At 41.3% G+C, this 15,877-nt stretch overlaps 2 protein-coding genes and 1 long non-coding RNA gene across 16 annotated transcripts in view; 1 reads left to right on the top strand and 2 right to left on the bottom strand.

The window, feature by feature from the left end:
• LOC309666305 overlaps positions 1-15,877 on the top strand; it is a 386,060-nt gene that overhangs the window by 92,906 nt on the left and 277,277 nt on the right. The gene's annotated exons all lie outside the window — the stretch shown is intronic.
• The window catches only part of PUS7 (pseudouridine synthase 7), a 125,052-nt gene that overhangs the window by 487 nt on the left and 108,688 nt on the right, over positions 1-15,877 (bottom strand). Inside the window, exon 17 of the mRNA XM_082473534.1 lies at positions 260-7,153. The gene's annotated coding sequence lies outside the window, so the exon portion shown is untranslated. The remainder of the gene's footprint in view (positions 1-259; positions 7,154-15,877) is intronic.
• The window catches only part of SRPK2 (SRSF protein kinase 2), a gene marked incomplete at its 5' end in the record, with an annotated part of 247,870 nt that overhangs the window by 225,064 nt on the left and 6,929 nt on the right, over positions 1-15,877 (bottom strand). The gene's annotated exons all lie outside the window — the stretch shown is intronic.

Genomic DNA, 15,877 nt, shown 5'->3' with positions numbered 1-15,877 from the left:
CACAACTACTGAACCTGTGCTCTACAGCCTGCGAGCTACAACTACTAAGCCCGCATGCCACAACTACTGAAGCCTGTGAGCCTAGAGCCCATGCTCTGCAACAAGAGAAGCCACTGCAATGAGAAGCCCGTGCACCGCAATGAAGAGTAGCCCCCGTTCACCACAACTAGAGAAAGCCCACACGCAGCAACGAAGACCCAATGCAGCCAAAAATAAATAATAAATAAAATAAATGTATTAAAAAAAAATAAGAATCCGCCTGCAAAGGCAGGGGACATGGGTTCGAGCCCTGGTCCAGGAAGATCCCACATGCCGCAGAGCAACTAAGCCCGTGCGCCACAACTACTGAGCCTGCACTCTAGAGCCCGTGAGCCACAACGACTGAAGCCCGCGGCACCCTAGAGCCTGCGCTCCGCAACAAGAGAAGCCACCGCAATGAGAAGCCCGCCGCACCACAACGAAGAGTAGCCCCCACTCACCGCAACTAGATAAAGCCCGTGCACAGCAACGAAGACCCAACCCAGCCAACAAATAAATAAATATTAAAAAAAAAAGAAGTGGTGAGAGTGGGGATCCTTGTCTTGTTCCTGAATTTGGCAGAAAGGCTTTCAGCTTTTCATCTCAACCATATTTCTTACACATGACAGGAAACTGGCTCTAGAGCAAACGTGATATAAATTTTTCTAAAGAGAACATAAAACAAAACTGTTATGTATTAATTTACAATCATCTCCAAAGAGATAACAACCATAATATTTTGCTGCTATTGAAACTTTCTTTTAACTCTTATATAAAATAAGCTATCTAAGACCTTCACAAAGATATTTTACTACAAATATACTTTAACAATACTGTATGTAGGTAATGTCCATTTGTATTTTTCTACTATAGCAAACAGTAGTGCAATAAATCTTGTCTCAGTCATTTTATCTTATTTATTTATTTTTTAAAGTCAGTTTTTGAGGTTTGGGTTTTTTTTTTAAATATTTATTTATTTATTTATTTTTGGCTGTGTTGCGCGCTCAGGGCATGTGGGATCTTCCTTGCAGCGCGGGCTTAGTTGCTCCACAGGATGTGGGATCCTAGTTCCTCGACCAGGGATCGAACCCGCGTCCCCTGCATTGGAAGGCGGATTCTTAACCACTGGATCACCAGGTAAGCCCCTCTCAGTCATTTTAAAAATTAAAAAATCAAATGGTTTTCATAATAGCACCTAGTAAAAAAAATGAAAATCCCAGTTTCTAATGAGTACAACGTTTCAATTTGGGATAATGAAAAAGTTCTGGAGATGGATGGTGGTGATGATTGCACAACAATGCAAATGTACTTAATGCCACTAAACTGTATGTACAATTAAAAATGGTTACAATGGTTTATGATATATATATTTTACCATAATAAAATCTCAGGTTTCAATAAGAAGAGGTTATATGTATGTCATCTGCAATAGTTTATGAACCACTATTAAGAAAAGTCATATGTGATGATTTGCACAATTAATCCTAACCTACCACTAACAAAGATATCTCAAAGGTCTCAATTATTCATTAAAGATAGAATTACATCACAACTGGAAATTTCCCTTGAAAAAGAAAGTTTAGAAAACCAAAACAGTTTCAAATTGGTCCATACAAATGACATATATTAATGAAACTATAATCAAATTGGCAAACTTATTAGTAAGTCACACTATGTGGTACAGAATAGTTTGAAATATTTTCTAACCAAACTAGTTCCTTACAATCAGGTGAATTATTTTTCAAGAGTTTTATTTAAAGAAATATACTTGAGCTTGCCAAAAACACATGATGTAACATGTGAAACAGGGAGTAATAATAGCAGCATTAAACTATAATCATACTTTAATACCCTATATAATCAGGGATTCTTCATAAATATCCATGTGAAAGTCCTAGGGCCAAGTACTGGGTAAAGGCCAAGAAAGAGATAACAGAATGGACACAAGCAGAAAGAGAAGAGTCTTAAAGTCACTATTTATTAACACCTGGCTTAATATGTGCAGGCATGATGCTAAATATGTCACATAAATTCTCATTTAATGCTCACAGTAATCCTGTGAGGTACTTTCATTAATCCTGTTTCACAAATGAGGAAACTGAGGCACCAATGGGTTAAACCAGGGGTCCCCAACCCCCGGGCCACAGACTGGTACTGGTCCGCGGCCTGTGAGGAACCAGGCTGCACAGCTGGAGGTGAGCAGCGGGCGAGGGAGCGAAGCTTCATCTGCATTTACAGCCGCTCCCCATTGCTCGCATTACTGCCTGAGCTCGGCCTCCCATCAGATCAGCGGTGGCAGAGCACGAACCCTACTGTGAACTGCGCATGTGAGGGATCTAGGTTGCTCGCTCCTTATGAGAATCTAATGCCTGATGATCTGAGGTGGAGCTGAGGCGGTGATGCTAGCACTGGGGAGCGGCTGCAAATACAGATTATCATTAGCAGAGAGGTTTGACTGCACAGAGACCATAATAAATCAACTGCTTGCAGATTCATATCAAAACCCTATCAGTGGGCTTCCCTGGTGGCGCAGTGGTTGAGAGTCTGCCTGCTAATGCAGGGGACACGGGTTCGAGTCCTGGTCTGGGAAGATCCCACATGCCACGGAGCAACTAGGCCCATGAGACACAACGACTGAGCCTGCGCGTCTGGAGCCTGTGCTCCGCAACAAGAGAGGCCCACGCACCGCGATGAAGAGTGGCCCCCGCTTGCCACAACTAGAGAAAGCCCTCGCACAGAAACGAAGACCCAACACAGCCAAAAATAAATAAATAATAAATAAATAAAAAATGAATAATGCTTTTTAAAAAAAAAAAAAACCCTATCAGTGAGTAGCAAGTGAAAACAAGCTCAGGGCTCCCACTGATTCTTCATTATGGTGAGTTGTATAATTATTTCATTACATATTACAATGCAATAATAACAGAAATAAAGTGCACAATAAATGTAATGCACTTGAATCATCCTGAAACCATCCCCCCACCCCCACACGGTTCCGTGGAAAAATTGTCTTCCATGAAACCAGTCCCTGGTGCCAAAAAGGTGGGGGACCACTGGGTTAAACAACATGCTCAAGATCACACAGTCACTAAGCAGCAGGACTGGGACACGAAGCCCACACCACTCTGAAGTGCACAGAGCCCATCTCAGGTGCTGTCTACTTGCTATCACCTTTAAGACACACTGTGCAGTAGACCGCAGTGTTACGATCCCTGTTTCCCTAGAGGGGACAAACATTCAGGAAAGATAAACCATGTTGCCAGCGGACACGGCAGCAAGCAGCAAAACTGGCTGGAACCCAAGTCTTCTGACTCCTCAGCCAGGGCCTTTCCTCTTCCGTGTACCTGACACGTGTGGTAGTTTTAAAAATATGTTCATCACAAATTATTTAATACAACTCTCTTCAAAGGGCAGAACCTAACGTTCCCCTCAGTAACTCACTTTTTTTTTCTGATAGATGTTATTTTATTTATTTTTAACTGTGTTGCAGTTTCAAGTACCTCACTTCTAACACATACAGTGTGGCAGAAGTGACAGGTGTGAGACTCGCCAGAGTAGGTCATAAAAGCACTGCAGCATCCTCCTCGCTCTCCCGGCTCCTCACTCTGGATGAAGCCAGCTGACATGTTGTGAGGACACTCAAGGAGAGGTGCACACGGCGAGGAAGCAAGGCCTCCTGCCGCCAGCCACATAAGCAAGCCCGCTTGGAAGTGGCTCCTGCAGCCCCAGCCCAGCCTTCAAGTGACTGAAACCTGAGCCAGAGCCACCCAGCTACGCTGCTTCTGAATGCCCAGCTCTCAGCAACTACGTGGCAATAAATGTTTGTTTTATTAAGGCACCATGGTTTGTTGGGGTTTCTTTTTCAGCTTTAAGTATAACTGACAAAACTGTAAGATATTTAATGTGTACAAACCGGTAATTAAGCCACTATGTTTTAAGACAATTTGTTACACAGTAATAATACAACCAGGAAGGAAAACAAGGATCTCACACGTTACCCACACCTTGCCATCAAAATAACAGTGAAAACTCAACTATACTTAAATTTTAAAAAAACCTAACAGAAAAAAGTGTAGGTTCGGCAGGTCACCTGTCAAAAGAAGCTGTGGACTAAGGGGCAATTTCTCAGACTCAGTTTTGCCCTGTGTCATATGAGAGATGATAATTTTCTTATTATTTTAAAAATCCTCCCCATTTTACCATCATCTTTCCATTACCTTACCTCTTAGAATCACTATGAGGATTACATGGAAGAATGTGTCCAGCACTTGGCATGATGCCCAATATGCAGTGAAAGTTCAGTAAATACTCACTGTAACTAATCTTATTTCTTTAATCTGCCCTTCACTAGCAGCTTCCCTTAGACTTTTTAAAAATTCCCAATTCTCAGAAGGGAGCACCTCCACTACAAACCTAAGTTGTCCAATAGCCTTTTTTACTGGTCTTCATTTACTTCACTTACCCCCCTGCTTTATCTAAAACTCACCTAAAACTGCCCCCTCCTTTGGCTCCCAGAGAACGAACTAGTAATAACAGGGGTCTCTTCCGGCCTCTGCTACTGCCGCTGCTCCTCTCCCTGCCCCTTCGAAATGCAGGTCATCCTCAGAGCTCTCTCCTTGGTCCTCTCCTCTCCATTCTCATACCCTCAATGATGACTTTTGCAGATGCTCTCTGACTCCGAAACGTATCACAGCCTCTACTTCTCATCTGAGTCACAGATCTCAATTTCCCCAGCTCAAGAGCTCCACATGAATGTCTCACAAAAACCTCCAACTCAACAAAATCTGAATTTTTTGCATCTCCCCTTACTCCTCACTTTTTCCCCCTTCTGCCCATGCCCAGCCCTGCTTCTCCTCCTGTGTTCATTAACAGACCAAAATCTGTGAAGTCAGAGGATGAGATGTCCAACGTGTTATTAAAATCTTCCCCCTTCTGCCTTCAATAAATGTATGAGGCACTGTGTTAGGTGCCAGGGATACATGGCAAGCCGGACACACCGCCCGCCAGGAGCTCACAGGCTAGCACGCTTCCAGTCAGCTGCTGAGCCCTAACGATTCCTCTGTGCAGACTTTCGTGTCCATCCCCGCCTTTCCATGCCTACCGCAGCCACCCCTCCTCTGGCACCTGCACCACCGTGATAATGTGCCCGTATTTCTCCCTTCAGTCTCTGCCCCCACCTCAACCCATCCTTCACAGAGCTGCCCATTCTCTTTCTCAAGCATGTGATCCTGCTATTCAGCCCCTCAAAAGTCTTCAGTGGTTCCCACTGCTTACAGCGAAAGTCAGAATTCCCTCACACTACCTCGATGGCACTCCATGATTTTTCCACTCAAATCACCTTCTGCACCCTGCTATACACCCCACGGGTACACTGACATTTAGGACATCTCATTCTCTCCCTAACACTCGCGCCTGTTTACTAGCTATTCCCTCAGAATGTCATGGCCTCTATGAAAATTCCCTTGTGTAGCCATCCGAATTAACTGATCCTTCCCTTATTTTACACAGCACAATGCCTGTACCTCTATTTGTTATCAACCTCTTCCACTTTCTATCACTGTTAGTTGTTTACTTGCCTATCTCTTTGAGTAGGTCATAAATCCCTGGCTGCCACTAATTAACCTGGCAATCCTGATAAATCATTGTATTATCTAAGGTTTAACTTTCTCATCAGTAAAATGAAGGGTTAGATTAACTAATTGCTAAGTAACTCCCAACTCCAAAGTTCCATAAGGATGAGTCTTATTTATCTTTGAAAAAGGCAGAATAGCACAGCTCTAAGCTTGGTCTTGGTCGTCAGACAGGTGGTTCTGAATCCCAGCTCTGCAACCTACCAGCTCTCAACAATGGGCCTGCTACTTAACATTTCTGGGCCTCAGTTTCTCATCTGTAAAATACAGAATAATTAGAATTCTTACAGTTAAAAACTTTTTTTAATAACCGCTTTAGTCAGATATAATTCACAGATCACACAATTCACCCGTTTAAAATATACGACACAACGACTTTTGGTACATTCACATAGTTGTACAACCATCACCACAATCAATTTTAGAATATTTTCACTACCCCAAAAAGAAACTCACATCCATCAACAATCACTCCCCATTCCCCCCAGCCCTAGGCAATCACTATTTCACTTTCCATCTCTATGGATCTGCCTCATCTAGGCATTTCATATCAATGGAACAATATAATATGTGGTCGTTTATGACTGGCTTCTTTCATTTAGCAAAATGTTTTCAAGGTAAACGTATGCTGTAGTAAGAGGACTTCATTTTATTGCTAAATAATATTCCATTGTGTGGATATACTACATTTTGTTCATCCCTTCAGATGGACATTCAGTTGTTTCCACCTGGCCATAAAGAATAATGCTGCTCTTTCAGTTTTAAGTAATAAGAAAATGCAATTCAACCTGGCTTAAGCAAAAAACTAAAAGTCCAGCAGGCAGCCCTCGCTTCAGCACAAGTTTAAATATCATCAGCAGGACTAACTTTTTCTCCATTTCTTGGCTAGGCTCTGTTCTCCGCTCATTTTTGGTGACAAAATGGCTTCAATAACTCCATTTCACATCCTCTCACAGTCATGCCAATAGGATAAAGCAAAAGCCCTGGGGTTAGCTCTGTGTGGGCTGTCTCGCTATGGACCGAGAGGATAAAACACTAACTGAAACAGGCTGTGATCTATCCTTGGGAAATGGGGAAGGGACACAAAGGATGTGAACCAAAAACAGATAAGAGATAAACCCCACACAAAATTGAGGCCTCTTTCTGGGAAGATAAATGGATTCTGAACAGCTTTAAAGCCTAATTTTTAAAAACAAAAAAATAGGGGCTTCCCTGGTGGCGCAGTGGTTGAGAATCTGCCTGCCAATGCAGGGGACATGGGTTCGAGCCCTGGTCTGGGAAGATCCCACGTGCCGCGGAGCAACTAGGCCCGTGAGCCATAATTACTGAGCCTGCGCACGTCTGGAGCCTGTGCTCCGCAACAAGAGAGGCCGCAATAGTGAGAGGCCCGCGCACCGCGATGAAGAGTGGCCCCCGCTTGCCGCAACTGGAGAAAGCCCTCACACAGAAACGAAGGCCCAACACAGCCATAAATAAATAAATAAATAAATAAATAAAGCAACAGTCTTTAAAAAAAAAAAAAAAAAAAGTAAATTTTAAATAATAAAAACCCAATTTAAGGTTGTGGTGAAAATTAAAAATAAATGCATATTAAGCATTTAGGAGAATGCTTAACACACAGTAAGTACTTAATAAATGTTAGCTGCTATATTAGCTATTATCTGTATTAGATGAACCACATGAAATTTGATGGAATTTGACATTTTAAAAAAAAGCCAATTTCATATAGCCCCATGTCATATATACTCAGCTTAAAATTAAGGCATGTTCAGCCTGCTCTTTCATAATGAAATGTAAAACTGCATCTCAACAGAAGGAATGAGGCTTATTTTCAAAATGTTTTAAACTTCAGGTTATAGAGTCAGAGGAATTTCTCTACTCTTGCGGAAAATATGAGACGCAAAGTATGGGAAAGGGAAGTCTCTGAGACCGGTAGTCTGCAAAGCATTTCCTACACTAACAACAATACGTACTGTGGTTCAGGCCTGACAGCCACCTTAATCCTTTATTAGCCAAAGTTCTCAACTCAGTCTATTAAGAATTCTTTTCATGGGAAAACATCATTTTGATTTCTTAATATAAGCTAACAGAAAACTAGAACTCCTTTAACAAAACCTAATTTTTCAATCTTGCCCAAAATACATTTATCCCATAAAACAAGGTTTACCAAATGCTTATTTCCCTCTTGGACACAGTCTAAACATGATTAGAAAATAATTTTTAAAACTACTACCAGGGGGGCTTCCCTGGTGGCGCAGTAGTTAAGAATCTGCCTGCCAATGCAGGGGACACAGGTTCGAGCCCCGGTCTGGGAAGATACCACATGCCGCGGAGCAACTAGGCCCGTGAGCCACAATTACTGAGCCTGCGCGTCTGGAGCCTGTGCTCCGCAACAAGAGAGGCCGCGATAGTGAGAGGCCCGCGCACCGCGATGAAGAGTGGTCCCCACTTGGCGCAACTAGAGAAAGCCCTCGCACAGAAACGAAGACCCAACACAGCCATAAATAAATAAATAAATAGATAGACAGATAGATAGATAGATAAATAAATAAATAACTACTACCAGTATCACCTATTCCTTTTATCACATGTCTTAGTCTCCTCCCTGTCCCCTTGGTCTAGTTTCAAATTATAGACCTAGATAGAGATCACCTGTTATGAACAAAGAATACTTTCTTCATGATTTCTAGATCTGATGGTAATTTTGTTGCTCTAATTCACTGTGAGGACCTATGCTTACACAACATTATCTCCTATCAGTATTAGAGCATGAGCCCTTCCTTCCTTATTCCTTGATCAACAGTAGTCTCTGCTCTGCTTTGCCCCAAAAAATAAATAAATAACTTACAGCAGTTATTACTGAGAAAAATAAAGATTTAACCTGGCCAAAATAATTAAAAACATATTCATGTTTAGATGCTTAAGAAAATTTTATAATTCCACAGTTTTCCTTTTTGCCTACTATAAAATTTCTTAAAATACAACTGAAACACCATAAAATAACCAATAGCTGCCACTTACCGTTTACTATGTACCACACACACATTACTTTATTTAATCCTTACATTTATTCTCTGAGAAGTATTATTAGCTCTATTTTAAGAAAAAAAATTGAGACTTAGAAATATTAAATAATTTATCCAACCCCACTGAGAAAAGTGATGCCTTCAAAACTTGAACCCTGGTCAGCTGCCTCTGACAACAATATCAGCCTCAGCAAAGAATATTCGAAGACTGATCAAACGTTAGGAAAAGGGGAAACCATTACTTCTTCTCTGCTAAGTTGGGGAAGTGAGATAGCCTTTGCCTACACCAAGTAAGAGGATTCAAGCGTTAAGAGTAAAATTATACAGCTCAGGATCCTCTGAAAGGTAAACGTATCCTCGAGTGTCCCTCAACTTGATCGCAATGACACTGCAGGTAGTGAGCATCAGTGGAGCCAAGGGGAAGAGAAGAACAGTTCTACTATTACTGTTATACCTACAGGGTGCTGATTACTACAAAAAGGATATGGAAAGCCTCAGCCTTGTAGCTACTGAAAAACAAAAACAAGTTTTTAAAGCTAAGATAGAAAACACAGTTAAACCTTTTTTTTAAAAGTGTCTTACTGTATACTAAAATTGCCTACATAAAGCAACTTCTATCTCACTCCTACCATACATGCACATGATAAAACAGTCCAGGCCCTTGTGACATATTAAGAGTAGTTTCCATTCAGAGAAAGAGAATATATTTTCTTTCTGGTTTTTTTTTTAATTTATTTTTATTTTTGGCTGCATTGGGTCTTCGTAGCTGCGTGGGCTTTCACTAGTTGCAGCGAGCAGGCGTTTCTCTTCATTGGGGTGCACGGGCTTCTCACTGTGGTGGCTTCTCTTGTTGCGGAGCATGGGCTCCAGGTACGCGGGCTTCAGTAGTTGTGGCACACGGGCTCAGCAGTTGTGGCTCACAGGCTTAGCTGCTCTGAGACATGTGGGATCCTCCCGGACCAGGGCTCAAACCCATGTTCCCTGCAGTGGCAGGCAGATTCTTAACCACTGTGCCACCAGGGAAGTCCCAAGAGAATATATTTTCACCTTTCTTTTTCTGACAGTAAAGGGAGGAATTTAAAAATAAAAATTTAAAATTTAAAAATAAGGTTCTTGGGAATTCCCTGGAGGTCCAGTGATTAGGATTCTGTGCTTCCACTGCAGGGGGCTGAGCGGCGCGGCCAAAACAGTAAAATAAAAAATTAAAAACAAACGAACAAGAAATACCCACCAAAAAAAAAAAAAAAAAAAAAGAAATACCCACAACTCCAGAATGACCTTTGGCTCCCACTGAATTGCCTTCTTCCCACTTTCTGGACAAATCCTGAGTTTCCCTACTGACTTCTCTCAGCCAATCCCAGTCAGTCAGTCCCCCAACCTAAGAGATGGCTGATACAACAAAAAGTGCCTCAAGTGCTTTGAAACCCCATGCATTCATGCGTAATCTGCTTTAATAGATCTTTAAAGTCGTGTAGGTTCTGCCTCCAGGAAGGTATGAAACAAAGGAACTTTGGATAACAAAATGTTCATCACCTTCTGTGGTGATAAAACTTCCAGATGACCCCACAGTTGAAACACTGCCATAGCATTTAACAAACTGATAAACAAAGAAAAACAAAACAAAACAAAAAAAAGTTCTTGCAATAATCTCTCTTTAGGGGCTAAAAACTTTACCTTCTGTTTAGTCCCAGAATGGCTTGCTTTCTGCAGACTAAATGGTAGTTTCAAAAGCCAGTGACTCAGAATCCAGGACTCTAAACCAGCACTCTAAACTGGCTCAGGAACTAAAAGATAATTGACTGTAATCAAGTAACTGCTTCTTCAGTCCCCCTCACTCTCCTTCACTGAAACTTCTCCACTGAGGGAGAAAAGGAGAAATAAAGGCCTGAAGGATTTTAAGCTCTGTTCCAAGAAGCTGCCTTGGGAAGCACTACAGTGGATGAGGGAAAGACCAGGTGGTTAGGACCAAGCCCTCACCTGCCAATTCTCCCAGAATAGAGCCACTTTTTCCTCTTTACATATAATAGAGTTCTATGTAAAATTTTATTTAAAAAGCATTCTGCAGGAATTCCCTGGTGGTACAGTGATTAGGACTCCGTGCTTTCACTGCCAAGGGCCCAGGTTCAATCCCTGGTCAGGGGGGAAAAAAAAAGCATTTTGCTACTACAAAGCAAGAGTGAAAAACACTTGTTCAGGTGCTCTCTAAAGTCCTGGCTACTTCACTGCATTCTCAGATACACAGCCTTACGCAATAAATTTCAGGTGTGAAAGACACGGTCAATTTTACATCAGTGCTGCAATTAATGTTCAGTTACATCCTATTTTAGGATAAAACACATCATGCCCCCCTGCACCAAAAAAACTTTCAATGGGATATTCTAAAAATAAAAATAATCAATAGGATAAGATTCCCTGTGTAAGTGGTGGCAATAGCTGACTGACAGCAGAAACAATAGCAGCAAGCTGTGTTCCCTGGATGCCAGAAACAACAACAGCACCTGCTGACCAAAGAAAGCAGCCAGGTACCAGAGTCCCAAGAGCCAGGCATTGCTTTTCAGTGGATTGTCTGTCTTACCTCTTCCACATCTCAAACTTGTTTCCTGGGGTTACAGAGGTATCCCTGAGTTGCAGTCTGTCTTTACTCCTTCTCCCACCCTGCCTAGTTCACACAATCGCCTAGGGGCACATCTACTACACTGAGGCACTATAGGGGACATGACACCCACACGCCACGCTCAGCTAAGGTGAGAAAGTCTTGTGTGTCACAACCAAGTTTAAAGCAATCAACAATCTCATCCAGATGTTCCCTTTTGTCCCTATCCTTTTAGGCTCCACATTTTAAGACCCTAACTAGAGAATTCTAATGCCTAAAAATATTTACGTTAAGAATATGTCCAAGAACTAGCTGAAATAAATGCACTCTGGAACTGATAGGCCAATTATTAATTTTAAACTTATCAGCAAAGCAGTTTGACTATAAAGATATTCAATGTGGAAGTGAATTCAAACATCAAGGACAAAACATTACATTTTGTAGGATTTATCCAGTAAGGCTAAGAACTCAGCATAAAGTATCATATATGCCCAAGTATAAACCATGGTCTTTTCCCAAAAATTATCCCTCGAAAAAGAAGTAGTTCTCTTAGATTCTAGTCCTTATAAAGCCTTTATAATGACAGACTGCTCTCTCAAGTACCTTATTTTTAACATAATAAGGCAAAAAAAAAATCTTCAAAAGGAAACGAACAATCAGGATTACAGTAATGCTAGGCTTGATGGCAGAGGGTAACAGAATGACCATTCCTAGAGGACCCTGACCCGGAGGAGTCTTCGTCAGACCTAGAAGAGAGGGGAGGAGGGATGAAACACTCTTCACTGACTGACGATTGATTAGGGAACTGTCCGAAATCACTTTAATCAATACTAATTTGGGAGACATCAACCCAAAAAAATCAATTTAAAAAGAGGCAAATAATTTCAACACATTTTTGGAATTATTCCTCCTCATTAATGCTGTACACAAGCCTTTTTAAAAAGCAAGTCAGGGGCTTCCCTGGTGGCACAGTGGTTGAGAATCCGCCTGCCAATGCAGGGGAAAACGGGTTCGAGCCCTGGTCCGGGAAGATCCCACATGCCTCGGAGCAACTAAGCCCCTGCGCCACAACTACTGAAGCCTGCGCTCTAGAGCCTGCGAGCCACAACTACTGAAGCCCGCGCGCCTAGAGCCCATGCTCCGCAACAAGAGAAGCCACCGCAATGAGGAGCCCGTGCACCGCAACAAAGAGTCGCCCCCGCTCACCGCAACTAGAGAAAGCTCACGCGCAACAGTGAAGACCCAACACAGCCAAAAATAAATAAATAAATTTATAAAAAAAGAAACTAAATATCATAACTAAACATTTGACTACTCCATCTATATCTCTAAAATTTATACTTTCAAGTTGTATAGAATTTTAAACTTTTCATTGGGGAGTTAGGGGACTTACAACCAAGACTATCTTATATTCGGGTACATAAAATATCTGATAATACAAACTCAACGTGAAATGTTCCCCTGGAGACATACACAACAGAATAGAGCACCCCCGCCAAAACAAAGGAAAGAAAGAAAAAAGGCCGGTTAATAGCCAGCCACACAAATCACTCTAACGCCACCAGCCTAGATTAGACCGAGCTACCTTTAACCTTGGCTGACAGCGCTCCTGGAGTCAAGGCAGGGTACAAGCTTAAAAACCTGGCAGCTGCAGGTAATAACTTTTTTTCTTTCTTGAAAACAGAACACAAGATTTGGTGGTAAAAATCTGGGGACCTGTTAGACCTTTGATACAAACACAGAGCAAGACAAAAATCTCTTTAATTCTTAGTCATCAACACAAAAAATACTTTATCTACCTGGACCAGATGATGAGACAAAGATAGGTAAATTCTTTACAAATTGTCAGGTTTAAAAAAAGAAAAAAGAAAGAAGGAGGGAGGGAAGAAATACTAACCCCTGAAATATAAAGGCCATCAATGATGAACTAAATTAAAAAATCTAATGAACTCTTCTCAAATCTTATTCTCCTTAAACTTCCCTGTCCCATTTATTGCTATTTATCCTCTTTAAACTGATCTTTAGCTTCCCTTCTCTTATTTTGTCCAATGACATTCTCCAAGTTTCAGGCTCCAGCCCTCTTCTCTCCTCCCCCTTCTCTTCAGTAAGCTGATCTTGCCGTCCTAATTGTCCTCAAAGGTGTATTCTAATCCCAGCCTCCCAGCCTCCCAACTCTCCATATCCTCCTTTAGGATATCTGTCACTTCAAGTACAGTGTGCCTAAAACAAAATCTCTATCCCATCTCCAACCAACTTCTCCCAACTTTCTTAGTCTTCATTAAGTGTAACATTTTCAGTAAAACTGTCATTGTTTTTATTGCTTTCCTCTTCATGTCCCATAATTAGTTACTTTTAGCCCTGCTGACTCTTCTTTAAAAGAACTTTTCAAAATTGGAAGTCTTAAAAAGGTTCACTGTCTTTGACTCAATATTTCCATTTCTAAGATTCCACATCATCTGATAAAATCTGAAATGCAAAGATATTCGCTGAAATATTATAATGCCTGAAACAGTAAACATGTTTCCAGCAATAAAGAAATACTTAAACAAATTAAGCAGTTAAGTAAATTAGAATATTACTCAGTCACTAATAATTGGTTTTGAGAAAAAAAAAATTTTAACTTCTTTTTAAAAAATATTGGGCTTCCCTGGTGGCTCAGCGGTTGAGAATCTGCCTGCCAATGCAGGGGACACGGGTTCGAGCCCTGGTCTGGGAAGATCCCACATGCTGCGGAGCACCTGGGCCCGTGAGCCACAACTACTGAGCCTGCGCGTCTGGAGCCTGTGCTCCGCAACAAGAAAGGCCGCGATAGTGAGAGGCCCGCGCACCGTGATGAAGAGTGGCCCCCGCTTGCCACAACTAGAGAAAGCCCTCGCACAGAAACGAAGACCCAACACAGCCAAAAATAAATAAATAAATTTTAAAAAAATAAAAAAATAAAAATATTGATTTATTCATTTATTTGCCGCACCGCACAGCATGTGGGATCTTAGTTCCCGGACCAGGGATCGAACCCAAGACCCCTGCATTGGAAGCCCAAAATCTTAACCACTGGACCGCTAGGGAAGTCCCGGTTATGAGAAAATTTTAAGGACATTAAAAATGTTAACGACAAAATGTTAAATAAGGAAAGCAGCATACAAAATCATACACGAGATGACTGATTAAGTAACAAAAAACACAGGGATGATAAAAAGACTAGAAGGAAAAATACCAAAATATTAACAATGTCCCATTTGTGAGTATCTTGCTGGATGGTGACAATGTGAGTCATTTTTGTTTTCTTCTTTTTTTTTTTTTTTGGCCGGGCCACAAGGGATCTTAGTTCCCCAACCAGGGATTGAACCCAGGGCCCAGGCAGTGAAAATGCCGAGTCATAACCACTGGACCACCATGAAATCCCTTTGTTTTCTTCTTTATATATTTCTATAGTTTCCAGATATGGTACATAATATTTTAAAAATCAGGAAAAAAGGGGACTTCCCTGGCGGCGCAGTGGTTGAGACTCTGCGCTCCCAATGCAGGGGGCCAGGGTTTGATCCTTAGTCAGGGAACTAGATCCCACGTGCATGCTGCGACTAAGAGTTCACAAGCCACAAGTGAGGAGCATGCTGGCTGCAACTAAGGAGCTGGCGACTCGCAAGTAAGGAGTCCGCCTGCTGCAACTAAGACCCAGCGCAAATAAATAAATAAATAAATAAATCTACATTAAAAAAATAAATAAAATCAGAAAAAAGGTAATTTTTTAAAAGTGTTTCCAATTCAAGACTTGTCAGGTCCCCCTAAATTAATCCTCAAAGTCAATATTATTTTAAACTAAATAGCAAAAATAAACTGGAGGAGGAACTCAGATATATAATCTTAATAATATGTAAGAACTGCCAAAAAAATTCTGAAATCAAGAGTGACAAGGTGGGGAAAAAAAAAAAAGAGTGACAAGGTGTATATAGGAGATGTGGGAGAGCCCTTGCCCTACCCAAACCTAAAATGTACTCAGAACTACAGTAAATAAAAAAATAGGAAACTAAAGCGGAAACAGAGTAATCAACACCTCAATACTCATACATGGAGAGATGCAATAGAGTTGGGGTGACCAGACAAATCATTTAGAAAAAAATAAGACAGCAATAACCAAAGCCTAATAACCACAGCCCACCTTTACTGCACACTTACCACGGGCCCACAACCTTGGGGCCAGATGTCACTCCATTTCAGTTTTTTGGATTTTCCAAAGACAATATGGTACTGGTACCTATTTCATGTACTATGTAAGACTGCAGCAAGGTCTAGGTGCATGTTTTTAAAACATACAGCCAAAAAAAAAAAAAAAACATACAGCCTACAGCCTTCCTGTTCTCAGAGGAAGAAGAGATCCTCCTTCCGTACAAAACAAACCTGTGCTCTGATCACATCCCCTCCTGTCAACTCAGGGCTTTTGCTCCAAATTCCCCTTCTTGTCAGTATTTTCAACCTCTCCCTTTCTACTAGCTCCTTGCCATTCGTTTACATTTCAGAGGGAACAAAACACTTCTCAAGAACCACTCCCTCGCTACCTTTTCTCCTTTACACAAAGAAAGCTTATTCAATTAGTAACCTTTTAAAAAGAAAAA

This window comes from Balaenoptera physalus (assembly GCF_965194825.1).
Source record: "Balaenoptera physalus genome assembly, chromosome: 8".
Classification (NCBI taxonomy): domain Eukaryota; kingdom Metazoa; phylum Chordata; class Mammalia; order Artiodactyla; family Balaenopteridae; genus Balaenoptera; species Balaenoptera physalus.
This window is presented reverse-complemented; position numbering and strand designations above follow the sequence as displayed.